This window comes from Lepidochelys olivacea, assembly GCF_965140295.1.
Source record: "Lepidochelys olivacea isolate rLepOli2 genome assembly, chromosome: 5".
In the NCBI taxonomy this organism is placed as follows: Eukaryota; Metazoa; Chordata; order Testudines; family Cheloniidae; genus Lepidochelys; species Lepidochelys olivacea.
This window is the reverse complement of record NC_140415.1, coordinates 2,419,206-2,434,871: the sequence shown is the minus strand read 5'-3', so window position 1 is coordinate 2,434,871 and position 15,666 is coordinate 2,419,206. Positions and strand designations below refer to the sequence as shown.

Below are 15,666 nucleotides of genomic sequence, written 5' to 3'. Positions count from 1 at the left end.
ATTTAACTTAATGCACCAGAATGGGCCCCTGCCACTAGCCCCCTGACCTCCTCCTCACCCCCCTGCAGCCCAGGATGATGGCTGTTTGGCGGCGCCGGTGGAGCCCGCGCTGCCGTGTGTCTCTGTGCAGCGTGGCAGGGAAGCAGGAGCCCAGCAGCCCGTGTCCCCGGCCCCAGGAAATCCAGCAGGGGCAGCCGCAGCCTCAAGGCCAGCTGTGGCAGCCGGTTCCAGAGCAGCTGCAGCTCCCACGCTCAGGTCACCACAGCAGACAGCAGCAGGGGATGCCCCACTAAGCCAGCCAGTCCCCTGCCCCCCTTGCAGGACCGGCTGCCCAGGTAATGCATAGCCCGTTGCAGCACCCACCACTCCAGACCGGGGAGGGAGCCAGCGAGGCAGGGGAACTTGGCTTCAGCGTGTGTGAGCCATGCCGTGTGTGTGTGTGTACATCGCTGGGTCAGCCCCTCTCACACGCTTCGCATTGCTTGCACCCTCACGGACAGGGACACACCCAGACACACGCACAACGCCACTTGCTTATCCGGTCTTGGCATGAGGGGCTACACCCACATAACCAACGGGAACGGAGACTGAGCCCTCAGGGTCCCTGGGCGAGACCCGGACAAACACTGGGCCAGTGCTAACCCCATGGTGGCCCAGCACTGCAAGCCTGGGGCAGGCATGGAATTTGTCCCCCACAAGCGGCTCCGTTGGCTTGGCTGGAGCTCCCCTGCCCCGAATATAGTCGTCAAACGAGGCCTACGTTCCCCTCTCCCGCTGCCGCAGCCTGGCAAACGCTGGAGATAACGCGTTCTCCGTCAAGGCTGGCACTGGGCGGGGCCGAGCTGGAGCCGTTCAGAGCACCCGGCAGGACTTGCCTTGCCACAAAAGCCCCCATAGCGAAAGACGAAGCGTTCCAGAAAGGAGAAAGAGCTGCCAGGCCTGGTGGGGGTGGGGAGCAGGGGCTGCTCCAGAGCCAGTCATGGGCAGCTGGGTGTGATCCTTTAGCGGTGACTGCGGCACTGGGCCCATCACTGGGTTATCGGAGTCTGCCAGGGACGCCCAGGCTCCCCCCGCCCAGCGTGCAATCCATGGCCTGCTGCAGCTGTTCCAGAGAGGGGAGCAGCATCAGCTTTGCTGGCATGGGAGGAGAAAGGGCTGGAGAATACGGTCGGTGACGCTTGGTGTGGTTACCGAAGGGCCTACGTTGGCACTGAGCTCTCTGGGTTGGGGGTCTGCAGCTCTCAGCGCACAGTCCTGGGCACTACGGAACAATACGCACGAGTGGCGTGGCCAGACAGCAAGTGTGAAAAATCAGGACACTTTTTTTGAGGAGGAGGAGGGGCGGGTATACTGGCCTATGTAAGACAAAGTCCCTAACACTGAGACAGGCCTGATAATATCGGGACATCTGGTCACCCTGCATGTGAGTTCGATGAACCTGGACTGGCCAGTAGGAGACCTTCGTTACCGGCCTGCTAGTGTATTTATTGCCTTGAGCTGCGTACAGGTAATAGGCTGACCAGATAGCAAGTGTTAAAAATCGGGACAGGAGGTGGGGGGTAATAGGTGTCTGTGTGAGAAAAAGACCCAAAAATCGGGACTGTCCCTATAAAATCGGGACATCTGGTCACCCTAGCAGATAATGGCTCCGGGGAGAATATGCCATCGTCTCAGAGGGCCCAGTCCGCCCGTGCTCTGAGTTCTTCTGGAAGTCTGGCCCATGCATGTCTTTGCCTGAGAGCAGAGGCTCCCAGATTGGCCCGGACGCCTGGGCCCTTTCGGGATGGTGTAATACTCTCTTGTGGCTGCAGGTGGCAGCATGTTCCAGTATATTTTGACTAGGTCTGTGTATCTGAGGGCCCCTTGGGGAACTCCTCATCGCTTTGCTGTGCGGGCACAGGGCCTGCAGACCGATCTGCCCTGAGCATCTTGCTGCAAAGTACTGCTCCCCCGCCTCTGCTCTGCCTGGAGCGTCACAGGACTCTGCGCAAGGTGCACTCTCCGTTAAAGACAATGGGGTGGGGGGTGGGCATGTGTGCACAGAAGGGCTGGGGAGATGCTCTGTCTGGACTGGCCAAACTGGCCCGGAGGCTATAAAATTGGTGCCTGGAAGTGGAGGGAGACTTGCACTGCAGCCCAAACTCCCCACAGCCAGCCCCGGGGGAGCCCCCTCCCCCCATACGGGGAGCCCTTTGTCACTTGACTTGGTGCAGTCGCATGTGTTTTCCCTGGGCTGGGATGTCCTGGCTGGGCCCAGCCAAGGGCCGTGCGGGCTGCTTGCCAGGAGCCTGAGGCTGGCGCATACGTGGGAGCAGAGCACAGCTGTCCTCTGGCAAAAGGCAGTGCAGATCGCGGACCCTACAGCTCCTGGCACGCAGTGCTCCCACAGCGCCATCCGAGCGGAGACGCCTGGTGCACCTGCTGCCCACCACGAGGCAGGCTGGCTTACCCCCGGCCTTGTTGGGCTTGGAAACCCCAACGGGTCCTGGCTGGGTATGGCCGAGGCCTCCCTTCGGAGCTGCATGCTCTCTGATGCCATATGCCCTGGGGGGGGGGTGACCCCATAGGCTGCTTTGGCGGTGGTGACCCCCACCCCCGGAATGAAACTGTCCTCAGAGCATCCGCCTCAGCCCAACCCCCCTCACTTGTGTTCCCAAGGGGGCTTTGATGCTATCTACTGGCTGCAGGGGCTCTGCTCCCCACCTTCCCCCTCGAGCCGTTCTGTGACTCCACTGGCCCTGGCCTTTCATCACAGCTGCCTCGGGCTTGTTTTGTGCTATAGCTGCTGAGGGGAGCCTTTATCAGTGAAATTGGCGGGGGCGGGTGGGGGGGATAGAAATCGGGGCTCCACGCTGCAGCCCCCAAACGCATCGTTCCCCACAGGGAACGCTGCAGGAGCTCGGGTTTCTGCTTCTGCTCTGAGCTTGGCTGGGGTCCCTCCCGCAGCGCACTCTGGGATTCAGCTTCTCCGTGCACGAAGAGTCTTGTGCACAGGGACATTCCACCAGCCCCGGGAGGATCTTCCTCCTCAGGCATTTGGTCCCGGGAGCTCCCAGGGCCCAGCCGCTGCATGGAAAATTCTGCCTGTGGAGGGCAGAGCTGAAGCCAGGGTGGCTCCTGTGCAGCGCCAGGCACTGAAATGTGTGAGCTGGTGAGATGGCTCCAGAGAAAGCCATTGCCTCAGCCAGCAAGGCCCTGCCCAGGGCACCATTTCAGATTCCAAAAGCTACTTGGGCACCTGAAAACTTCCTTGTTTTTTTTTTTTTTTTTTTGCAGATGACAACTTCGATACAGTGCTCCTGGCAGATAATAATTTCTAATTCCTATATAAAGAAAGAACATTAAATAAACATTAGCCCCACTCAGCTCTAATACTTGTTCCGACATCTTGTGGCAATGCACTTAACGGACACTGGTTAGGTTTAAAAAAAAAATTTATATTTTTATTTTGTTACTAACTCCTGAATACAACCATTGACACAATTGTAGAAAAGCCTAGGTGACTTTCTATCACTTTTTTTGCAGTTCGTCAAGCTTGGAATAGATGATTTAACTTTTGGAAACATCCTACTAGGGCAAGGCACCTTGAGTTTATACTGCACCTGCCTGGGGCTGGAGGGGTGTTACCTCACTACACACAACAGACTAGAAAATGACTTTAAACAGGAATGAAACTGACATTTTCAAGTCACTGTCACAGGATTGCCAACCCCAAATGTTCAAAAATCAAGAATCAGGCTCACCAAAAATCATGAGATTATGTAAAAATACTAGATTGGGTGTTCTTTTTGCTTACATTCTGCTTTTTGGGACTTTAAGGGGCACTGGGGTCACATTTTGAAGCTTTCTCCACAGCCACGAGGGCTAGAAACTTAATTTTTCTTTAAGAAGGAAGGCTGAAATCATCACCTATTGCTTGACTCCAGGGGCTGGGGCTTTAAGGAAAACAATAATCATGAGAGTCATGACAAAATCATGAGAGTTGGCAAGACTAGTTATTTTCCAGAAGGCTCTTAAACACAACACTAAAGTGACTGAGTTGAAGTTTTCACAGGAGAATATTTTAAATCAAACACCAAGAAAATTCCATGTTTTAAAGTTGGGAAAAAAATTGAGACTTCTGCGGTCTATCAGGGCAAATGGAGGCAGGAAAGGAAAATAAACAGGCACAGGAGCTCTGGGCAGCTCTTCCTTTTGAAAGGAAGTTGGAGGGTCAAATCTTCTAGTCCTTAATCAAGTAAAACTTCTATTGTCACCAGTGCCTTCACCCAGAGATATCAGCATCACAGTGAACATGTGATAACGTGTGGTCAATAACTATACACTTCATACTTAAATATCTAAGCCATCTTATACGCATTGGCTCCAGGACTGGATTTTCTGGCATATTCTGAACAGTGCTGAGCACATAGATCATGCCCAGTGAATAAACACAAATCATGACAATAATGGTCATTTTTATGGACTCTTTTCAGAGTAGCAGCCGTGTTCGTCTGTATCCACAAAAAGAACAGGACTTGTGGCACCTTAGAGACTAACAAATGTATTTGAGCATAAGCTTTTGTGGGCTACAGCTCACTTCATCAGATGGTCTGTAGCCCACAAAAGCTTATGCCCAAATAAATTTGTTAGACTCTAAAGTGCCACAAGTCCTCCTGTTCTTTTTATGGACTCTGTGGATGCAATTTCTGTTCTTTGTTATGGAATTGGCCTGAATACAGCTGAAACCCTAAGAATTTGAGGCATAAACACATCGGATACTCATATGACACTTTCTTATTCCTTCCTTTTCTCAAACTCAGAACAAAAAAGGACCAAGCAAAATGGTTTTCAGTTAAAATCTAAAACTGCACAGCAGGTATTGCGGTACAACCAGGCTGGGGCAGAACCTGCCACCCCTGGGAGTTAAGTACTCACCTCTCATCTGATTCTCATTCTCTTTCTTTCTTCAGCCTTCCTGACCTCTGTGCTGCTTTTGATACCGTCAGCCACGACATGGATCCCAACGATCTGGGGCTGTGGGCTGGCAGCTCGGGGGACGGGCCGTGCCTTGGTTCTGCTCCCATCCACCAGAGGCCTCTTTTTTGCAGCATGCAGCAGAGAGAGCGGCTGGTCCAGTGGATCGGGAGCTAGCCCTGAGAGACCTGGGTGCTACTCCCCAGCCCCCCCGGACTTCCTGTATAACCTCAAGTCAGTGCCTTAGGGACAGAGCTTCAAAGGTTTTTAGGCACCCAAAGATGTAACTGGGCATCTAGTGGGGTTTATAAAGCACCGAATCTTCTCGGTGCTTTTGAAAATCCAACTAGGTGCCTAAACAAGTCTTTGAAAGTCTAGCCTTTAGTCTCTTTGTGCCTCGGTGCCCCATCTGTACAATAGGGATAACAACCCTGCTGTACCTCACCGAGGGGCTGCGATGTGAGGTGCTCAGATACTACAGTGATGGGGCCACATAAGTACCACAGATAGCGTGGGAACTTCTCTATGCCACTGCTAGCCCTCCCCTGGGTTAGCCCCTTCTTTTCACCTGCGCCCCTCACATCTCCTTCTGTTCTGAATGTAACCTTGGCTCAGAGGACTTGGCTGTATTTCTTCTGAGTCCCCTGTGTTCAACTCCCACCCGGCAGAGGGATTCCTGTTGTACAGGTTTCAGAGTAGCAGCCATGTTAGTCTGTATCTGCAAAAAGAAAAGGAGGTCTTTTGGCACCTGAGAGAGTAACAAATTTATTAGAGCATAAATGAGCTGTAGCTCACGAAATCTTATGCTCAAATAAATTTGTTAGTCTCTCAGGTGCCACAAGTCCTCCTTTTCTTTCTGTTGTACAGGTTCACTTCCAGATCCTTAATTTAATTACCAGCCTTTTCTTATCTTAATCACCCTGCCACTGTTTGTAAACAAAACATGGACTCCTCCCTGCCCCAGGGGCACCAGCTGGGAGAACACACAATCCATACTTGTTGAGAGCTCTGCCTGGGAGCACACCTCCTGTATGAAAACGGGGGGGGGAGGGGGGAGGTGGGCAGCCCCCCACTGCCCTACCTAATTGGTGTCCTTGGCCCTGCCCTCCAGGGATTCACCCCATGCCTATGACCATGGTGGGCAGGGCCTGACCATCCCGCCCCCCATCTCCCAAGATGCTCCGACAGCCCTTCCCTGAATCCCCATGCAAGGGGAGGGGGAAACTGAGTTTAACCCCATGGTTACCAGGGAGTGCAATAATCCGGCTGTCACGGTTGCAGGACTAATTGTAGCTCTGAGTGCACCCCTTGTGCCTTCACCTCTTCTGGGTGGAGTCATGCCCTTCTCCCACTCAGGTTGGACCTTGGGCTACTGCACCCTGTGTATCCAGTGGGGCTCGGTCCCTGCAGTTCCTCCCTTCAGGAGTCTGTGGCCAGTGGTGAACACCATGACCCGGCAGCTTCTTACACCAAACTATGGTTTAATCTGAACAGCAGGAACAAAGCACAAGAGGAAAAGGATTTTAAAACAGTCTGTGCGCAGGTCCCCCTTCCCAAAAGCCCTGCCGCCTGTAGTGGGAGTCTACAGAGACCTAGCTTCTTCAGAAACCTCCAGCTGTGTCCGTCTGTTCCCAGAAACAGCTCCCCAATGCCCTCTCTCACCTCCAGACAAAGAGAGGCTTTTTAATGGTTTATGGTCCTGTCCGCCTGTTGGCTGCCAACACTGGGAAAACAAGCTGTGTAACGTGGCAGGCACGCAGCTCATAGGAACTTCACAGGTAATAGCTCAGGTGTTGTCTCTTAAACACCTGGACGTGTTTCAAGGGAGGTGCTTTATCTTGAGTCATTGTTTTGCTGTCCTGTTTTTTTCTCCATAGCCCTGTTGATTTCACCTGTACATATAGTCATACACTGAATGCCCTAGTAACCAAGTCCCCTACACTGTTCATAGATCAGTACCGAGCGGCCCCATTTTCCGTCACATCAGCTGCTATGAAGAAAAGGAGTACTTGTGGCACCTTAGAGACTAACCAATTTATTAGAGCATAAGCTTTCGTGAGCTACAGCTCACTTCATTGGATGCATATCGTGGAAACTGCAGCAGGCTTTATATATACACAGAGAATATGAAACAATACCTATTCCTACCCCACTGTCCTGCTGGTAATAGCTTATCTAAAGTGATCATCAGGTGGGCCATTTCCAGCACAAATCCAGGTTTTCTCACCCCCCACCCCCCACAAATTCACTCTCCTGCTGGTGATAGCCCATCCAAAGTGACAACTCTTTACACAATGTGCATGACAATCAAGTTGGGCTATTTCCTGCACAAATCCAGGTTTTCTCACATCCCCCCCACCCCCATACACACACAAACTCACTCTCCTGCTGGTAATAGCTGCTATGCAATCTCCAGCCATTGGGAGGTCAATGCCTGCAAATAAAAGCCAGGAAAATTATCTGGGAAAAGTCACTGTCCTCCTGTGTGGGAACTCAGCTCAGGTACCAGCATCTGTCCACATCTGTTATCCCCACCCCTTCCTTCCACCCCGCCCGACGGCCGCCAATTCTTTCCTGTGCTGCTAACACGGTATCCCTCTTCAGCCTCCACACACGGTTCCCGGCCAGAGGCAGGAACAAAGCGGGCTGCCAGGGGTGGTGGCACCAGGCTGTGGCCAGAGTGTCCTGTGATCACCAGTAGCGCAGTGCTGTGAAGGTGCAGAGAGAGGAGGATGGTAGAGTAACCACGGGGTAATAGTAACTAGCAGGCAGAGGGGAGTGTGACACATCGAATGGAAACAAAACTGCTCAACTGTGTCGTAGGCCCCAGGGGGCAGATTGTCACAGGCACCCACTTTCCTGCCACGCACTCCTGTCTGTGCCTTGAAACCTTCCCTCCCCTGCTAACAGAGGATCTTGCTCAGCGTGAGGGGCTGAGTCCGTGCGTTGGAAGTTCCAGGTTCTCGCCTCCCCCTGGCGTGGCTGTGCTCTGCAGGAGAACGAGACGCAGAGAGACCTACGGGACCGCAGAACGGAGAGTGTTTGTATCTACTCTGCTCCTTGGCGCAGACGTTTCCCTTCCTCAATGTACTAGGACAACAGCCGCTGTCCAGCTCAAGGAGCAGGTTCTGGAGTAGTCTCTGCAGGTTAAGGGTCACAATACAATCAAGAGTTTATTCAAACTGCTCCCAGCTTGTCTCCCGACCGTACAGGTCCTGTGTGTGCCCACGTCCTGAGAGGATGGATACAGCTCCTGGAGCCAACCAGAGTCCCACCTACTTCTCTTAGAAAAGGCTTTTCCACCACCTGAGTGATACTCCCAAAACCGATGGCCCTTTCTGCCCAGCAAACCCCCACCAACCAAAGAGAGGAAATTAATAACAACACGCCCGCCCCCCCACCGGCAGAACTGTTACCCTGTCAAGGGGGAAGAGCCAGAGACTCCATGGAATCTGCTGGGGACTTTGCTATTGCTGTTGATTTTTGTGGCAGGTACCCAGATACTGTGGTGATGGGCGCAACAGAACACACTGAGACAGAGAGAGAAAAATGGGTGCAGAGCCCAGCTGAAAATCCACCCCGTAAAGCCGGTGCTTGGACTCTGCTTCTGGCTCCCAGGGTTTTGCTGGGCAGGGCGGGAGGGGAATCGCCTTGACTACAGCTCCCATCTGGATGTCCAACGATCATGATTGGTTCCAAGGCAGGTTAGAGGGTGTAGACATGGACGAATCTCTATGCCTGTTTGTTAGGGGGCTTATTCCTTCACCCACTTACTTCCCTGGTCCTTCTCGCATGAACAGAGAGCAACAATACCCGAAGTCCAAAGGTGCAAACAATTCGATGTTTATTGGGGTGAACTTCCAGCAAGCATGATTCCAGTTTCCTTCCTTACTGTCCCCCTTCCCAGCTCTGACACCATAGAGCCTTACACCTGTGTCCCTGTTCCCATTCCTGCCCTTAGCCAAACATGATTCTAATTTCCTTATCCACATTCCCTGTTCCCATTTTCCCCACACACACCCACCCCCTCACTTCCTGATTGACTGCAGACTATATAGTAAAACTTGAGTTCTGCTTTACTATACCTTAACCAATCATTTTCCTGAAATTTAACTAACCAATCCTAACATATTGTAACATGATTATGTAACCAATTATATCCCACCACTTTAATTAGTTTACACCCAGCAAAATTAATTATACAGCAGACAGGAACAATCACAGAACCAGACAGAGATTATACAGACAAACAATAGCAAAGTAGGAACTATAATGACAAAACAATACAGAAGTGAGGATTTCACATCCCAGCTATCGATAAGTGAGTTCTTGCCAGACAGGATGCTATCAAACTAAGTTTCCTTTTACATTTTCTAGGCACTTCCCTTTCTCTGGAGATGATAGAATACAATCCTGTCCTGATAGTGCCTAACAGCCCAATAGTACCTTATTTCAATGTGACTAGTTTGGAATGTGAGGATCTGACCATTTGCTTCCCAGCTTATGGCTGCCTCTGCTGCTTAGCCAAAGGCCTTAGCCTAAGCACAGGGCCTCAAACTGTCACAGTAAGAGAAGGCCCTTACACCGGCAGACAGTGATTTTGATTCTTTCTTTTGTACCTCTATAACTAGCCAAGTGATAAGAATACACCTAAATTCTTAGAGTATAGGCCTTTACAGACAGGCCTGAATATCTATATCCTAACACTGTTCCTGAAATGCAGCCGCCTGGAGAGTAGATCAAGGCAGCTGGTTAACACAGCACAGCAACACCAGACAGCAGCATAGGCCAGGAAGGGCAGGATCCATATCCCCATGGAGAGCTGGTGTGGGAGGGGGATGCGTTAGCTGCATTTCCACCTTCCTATCTCCATTGGCAGCTGGCCAGAACACCAGGTTTAGCATCTGTCTTGTGTGCAAAGTGCCCTGTGACTTGCAGTGCTTGGGGGAGGGGGCAGTGCCTTGCTTTTAGGTCTCCTCTAAAAGAGGATGAGAATGCCCCTGACTAGCAAAGCAGCCCCCCACTGTGCAGCTAGGCAGGGTGGGGAGTGGGGCTGGAGGCCCCAGTCTCAGCCCATCCTGCGCCAGAGGCTGGGAACACCCCAGTTCCAGCCCCATGTCATGCTGCCATTCTGTGTGGCGTCTGGCCAGGTCGGACCCACTGCTGGCCAGCTCCCTGACTAACTGTGCTGCTAGGCAGCCAGTGAGCCCCGCTGCCCTGCCTGGGAACTGAGCGGCTGCCGGGGTGGCAGCCCTGCTTACAAGCCCAGCCCCCACAGCAGCTCAGCAGCTGCTCAATGTGTACCGCACCTGTCGCGCGCTTGCCCTTGTTCCAGCCCCTGTTCCCCTCATGGCTTCGATCCATGGCTTACAGCTCCTGCTTACTCCCAGCTCCGGCCTCTGCTTCTTTCCCTCTGGTAATGACCCTCAGCTTGAGTCCTGGACTTTGCCCACCCTGGACCCATCTCTAAACCAGTAGGCCAAACTCTTGCTTCCACCACTAGGCCTGACTGCCCACAGCCAGTTGGCTACACATTCGTCCTGTCCTCTGTAAAGGGTATCTATGGCTTGTGTGAGGCTCCTGGCCTTGGACACTCAGGCTACAGGGTGCCTGAAAAATTCCTCACTTGAGCCAAGCCTGGGATGGTTCCTTTCTTTCCAGTGTCACTCATCTAGACACTGGCCTGGTCTGAGGCTCAGACTTAAAGGCCAGACAGGACCATCATGATCATCTAGTCTGACCTCCTGCACACCACAGGCCATGGAACCTCGCCCACCACTTCCAATAACAGACCCCCAACCTCTGGCTAAATTACAGACGTCCTCAAACCAAGGTTTAAAGATTTCAAGTTACAGAGAATTCACCATTTATTCTAGTTCAAACCAGTAAGTGACCCATGATACACACTGGAGAAGGAGGCAAAACACCTCCAAGGTCTCTGCCAATCTGAGCTGGGGGGAAATTCCTTCCTGACCCCAAATCTGGGGACCAGTTAGACCCTGAGCATGTCAGTGAGACCCACCAGTCAGACACCTGGGAAAGAATTCTCTGCAGTAACTCAGAGCCCTCCCCAGCCAGCGTCCCACCGCCAGCCGTTAGGAGTCGCAGGTGGGCCATAGGCCATTGTAGGCAACCTCATCATCCCATCCCCTCTGTAAACTTATCAAGCTCAGTCTTAAAACAAGGTAAGTTTTTCACCCCAACTACTCCCTTTGGAAGGCTGTCCCAGAACATCACTCCTCTGATCAGCTCCGGCGCTGCTCTGTACCTGCCTGAGGCTTGCAGTTTGGGGGGGCAATGACACCCTCTGGCTCCCAAACTATGCCCACGTTAAAAAGTGTGTGTGGGGGTGTGACTCCATGGCCCCTCTGGTTCTGGCACCGGTGGCCCACCCACTTCTACAAAGGTTCTGGAGCCCTTGTCTGGTGGCTGCAATTCTACTCCTCATTCTGTTTTGCTGCATTCCCTCTCCCTGCATCAGCTTTCCTATCTGTAAAGTGGGACTCTGACTCAGCGAAGAACCACGAGAATGATCAAAGAGACTGAGCTCCTTGCGTCTATTGAGCTTAAGAAAGAGAAGGTTAAGGGGTGACTTGATCACAGTCTACAAATATCTACACAGGGAACAAATATTTGATAATAGGCTCTTCAGTCTAGCAGAGGAAGGTCTAACCCAAGCAATGGCTGGAAATTGAAGCTAGACAATTCAGACTGGAAATAAGGTGCATCTGTTTAAGAGTGAGAGTAATTAACGGTTGGAACAATTTCCGAAGGGTCACGGTGGATTCTCCATCCCTGGCAATGTTCAAATCAAGACAGGAGAATTTTCTAACAGCTCTGCTCCAGGAATTATTGTGGGGGCAGGTCTCTGGCCCGTGCTATGCAGCGGATCAGACAGGGGATGATCGCAAGGGTCTCTTCTGGCCTTGGAATCTCTGAATCTCTACAAGCGCTTGGACTGTCACAGGCCTGCTAAGTGTTGTTAGGGTGGGTGCTTTCTCCTAGATTTACAATTGTCTCCCCCATTCGGCCCACTCACCTCCCTGCCTCTGTCTCCATAGCCTGAGCATTGTCAGCGCACCAGCTCCGCTACACAAGAGGCTCTTCTTGGCTAGACGTTGATGATGCACTCAGCGTTCAATAAAGTCACCTGCGCCGAGCGGAGACAGCAGCAGAGTCCAGAGCCCTCTCAGGAACCGTGGCATGTGAGACTGCAGCAGGACACGGCAGAGTGTGGAACGCGGTTTGAATGGTTGCTGTTAATCAAAACCTTAAAATCCTGGAAGCAAAGCAGCAGCGGCACAGAGCGGGGATGGGGACAGGGCTGCTCCCGTCTCTTCATAGCCCGGCATGACACAGGTGTCTAGTTTCTGAATCTGTCTCTTGAAGATAGTTTTTCCCCACAGGCTGCAGGCTGTGAATAGGAACCTGCTCCAGCTTTAACAGGAGGCTCTGGGGAGAAGAAACATCAGCAGTTATTTGGTCTTAAACCTGGGGCATGGTGCTACTCAAGGAAGATGCCAAGGCCAGAGGGGGCCCAGGAGAAGCAGAGGCAGGGGGCAGACTGGGAGGAGGAGTTCCATTAACGGCCACTGGTAAGAGGGTTTTGATGGGTGGGATTCCACCCAGGAGAGAGACGCTTAGGGTCTAATGCTCACCTGAGCAGTGGTGACATATTCCAGCCAGGATCTGGCAGCGCAGCGTGAGCAGATGGAGTTACAGACACACGCACATTTGCACCCCCACGGTCGCACACGTGCCTGACTATGCATGAGCATGAGCACGCCTGCATGCAACACCCCCCCCGCACACACCCGGACACACGCGTGTGCGCAGTCACGGACACACCTGTGCACACGCATGCACGTGCTAACACTACAGCAGATACCAGCTGGCTTATGGAACAGGAGGTCTCATCACAGATCAACTCCACAAGGCATTTAGCCTCCCCCAACCTGAACCTGGGACCCAGTGGGCTTTATTCTGAACTTTGGGCTGCCCCGGGGTCGTGGTCACCCTGGCTCTCTGGTGCTGGTGCTTCCCTAGCACCTACACGCCCCACGACTCTTTCCACAAGTCACTCCCTGCCGAAGGGAAACAGCAGCAGGCACCTCGCTCCCTGGGTGGCTGCAGCCCTTGCTCCAGCTGTGCCGAGTCCCCATGTGACTGCCCTTCCTTTCAGCGAACACACTCAATCCCCTGCTCAGAGCCAGAAAGGATTGAGAATTAAACACCACAGAAATCCCCGCCAGCTGCCCCGGCTGGGGCTCCCTTGATTTGCCTCCTCATCTCTGTGCACCCCAAGCACCGGAGAGAATGAGGTCACAGTGACGGGAGGCAGGAGGCTCAGCCGTGCCACTCCCAGACCCAGGGATGATCACCAGCTATGGGAAGCATCCCACAAATCTGGCCCTCTCCGCTGATCACAATGGCCCCTTTTGGCCTTATAATTTACGAATTCCTGCCATGCAGGGTGCGGCCCACAGCAGACCAGGGGGGACAGGAGCGCTTGGGGGTGGGGCAGAGTGCACCCCCTTGAGCCCTGGATCTTTGCTGCCTCTTTTGCGCTGCTACAGACAGGGTGGGTCAGGGGAGGGTGGTGGAGCCAGAACCACTCAGCTCCCTGAGCCACCGCCAGCACTGTGGGAAGGCACAGAGCTCCCCAGCGCAGCGGCCCAGGCTGTCTCTAAGGCTGCGTCTACACTGCCTGCAGCACGGGTCGCTTTCCCTGCACTCGGACAGCAGTGCGGACGTGTAGGCCAGGGCTTCCGCATGGACAGTCAGTGCACGGCTGTTGCCAGGGTCATAGAATCACAGAATCTCAGGGCTGGAAGAGACCTCAGGAGGTCATCTAGTCCACCCCCTGCTCAAAGCCAGACCAATCCCCAACTAAATCATCCCCGCCAGGCCTTTGTCAAGCCAGGCCTTAAAAACCTCTAAGAATGAAGATTCCACCACCTCCCTAGGTAACCCATTCCAGTACTTCACCACCCTCCTAGTGAAATAGTGTTTCCTAATATCCAACCTAGACCTCTCCCACTGCAACTTGAGACCATTACTCCTTGTTCTGTCATCTGCCACCGCTGAGAACAGCCGAGCTCCATCCTCCTTGGAACCCCCCTTCAGGTAGTTGAAAGCAGCTATCAAATCCCCCCTCACTCTTCTCTTCTGCAGACTAAATAAGCCCAGTTCCCTCAGCCTCTCCTCGTAAGTCATGTGCCCCAGCTACCTAATCATTTTTGTTGCCCTCCACTGGACTCTCTCCAATTTGTCCACATCCCTTCTGTAGTGGGGGGCCGAAAACTGGACACAGTACTCCAGATGAGGCCTCACCAGTGCCGAATAGAGGGGAACGATCACGTCCCTCGATCTGCTGGCAATGCCCCTACGTATACATCTCAATATGCCATTAGCCTTCTTGGCAACAAGGGCACACTGCTGACTCATATCCAGCTTCTCGTCCACTGTCACCCCTAGGTCCTTTTCTGCAGAACTGCTGCTTAGCCAGTCGGTCCCTGGCGCCACCGCATCATCACTGGTATTTTAAGCTGCGCTAGGGCGGGGACAGCTAGCATAGGCGTCCTTCCCTTGCGGCAATCACCCCTTGGGCTGCTGTGCAGACTGACAGGCTGAGGCAGGCTCACGCAGACTCGGCCCAGTGCAGGCTGCGCCTCCCATGAACCCAGGGCCGTGCCTGAGGTGTACACAATAGAACAGATCACAGCTGCCCTCCCTCCAGGGAGCTCCCTCCTTGGCTTGCAGCACATCCTGGCCAGGCTTGGATGAAGAGGTAGCACCCTAGCTACCCCCCTGCCTGCACACAACCCCTAGCTACTACCTGCCTGCACCCTAGCTACCCCCCTGTCCACACACAGCCCCTAGCTACCGCCTCCCTGCACCCTGAGCTACCCCCCTGCCCACACCCAGCCCCTAGCTACCCCCCTGCCCGCACCCAGCCCTTAGCTACCCCCCTGCCCGCACCCTGAGCTACCCCCCTGCCTGCACCCAGCCCCTAGCTACCCCCCGGCCGCACCCAGCCCCTAGCTACTGCCTCCCTGCACCCTGAGCTACCCCCCTGCCCACACCCAGCCCCTAGCTACTCCCCTGCCCGCACCCTGAGCTACCTCCCTGCCCGCACCCAGCCCCTAGCTACCACCTCCCTGCACCCTGACCTACCCCTCTGCCCGCATCCAGGCCCTAGCTACCGCCTCCCTGCACCCTGAGCTACCCCCCTGCCCGCACCCAGCCCCTAGCTACCCCCTGCCCGCACCCTGAGCTACCCCCCTTGCCCGCACCCAGCCCCTAGTTACCGCCTCCCTGCACCCTGAGCTACCCCCCTGTCCACGCACAGCCCCTAGTACCCTCTGCACCCTAAGCTACACCCCTCTCTGCACACACAGTCCCTAGCTACCCGCTCCCTGCACCCTGAGCTACCTCTCTGCCCACAGACAGCCCTTTTGGGGTGGTGATTTTACTTGTTTCCATGAGCTGTTATGCGAGAGGACGCTGGCCAGGTGGCTACTGGCAACAGATTCACTACACACAGCTCCCAAAAACTATGTTGGGGTGGCCAGAGTGTAGCCCACAGGCCCAATCCAGCCCATTGATTTCTACAAGGTGGTTCACGGGCCCCCTGACCTGGGAGGGGTAGTCTGTAAGGACTACAGGCCCCAGAACACCAGCAACGCCACACCTTGACCTGAGCACTGG

General features: G+C 53.8%; 1 long non-coding RNA gene across 1 annotated transcript in view; it reads right to left on the bottom strand.

Annotated features, from left to right (window-relative positions):
* Positions 1-7,099: 7,099 nt before the first annotated feature.
* Positions 7,100-15,666, bottom strand: part of LOC311520901 — a 38,556-nt gene continuing 29,989 nt past the window's right edge. The window contains exons 2-3 of the long non-coding RNA XR_014711729.1: positions 11,996-12,408; positions 7,100-8,096 (exon numbers count right to left, since the gene is read on the bottom strand). This is a non-coding gene — a long non-coding RNA (uncharacterized lncRNA). The remainder of the gene's footprint in view (positions 8,097-11,995; positions 12,409-15,666) is intronic.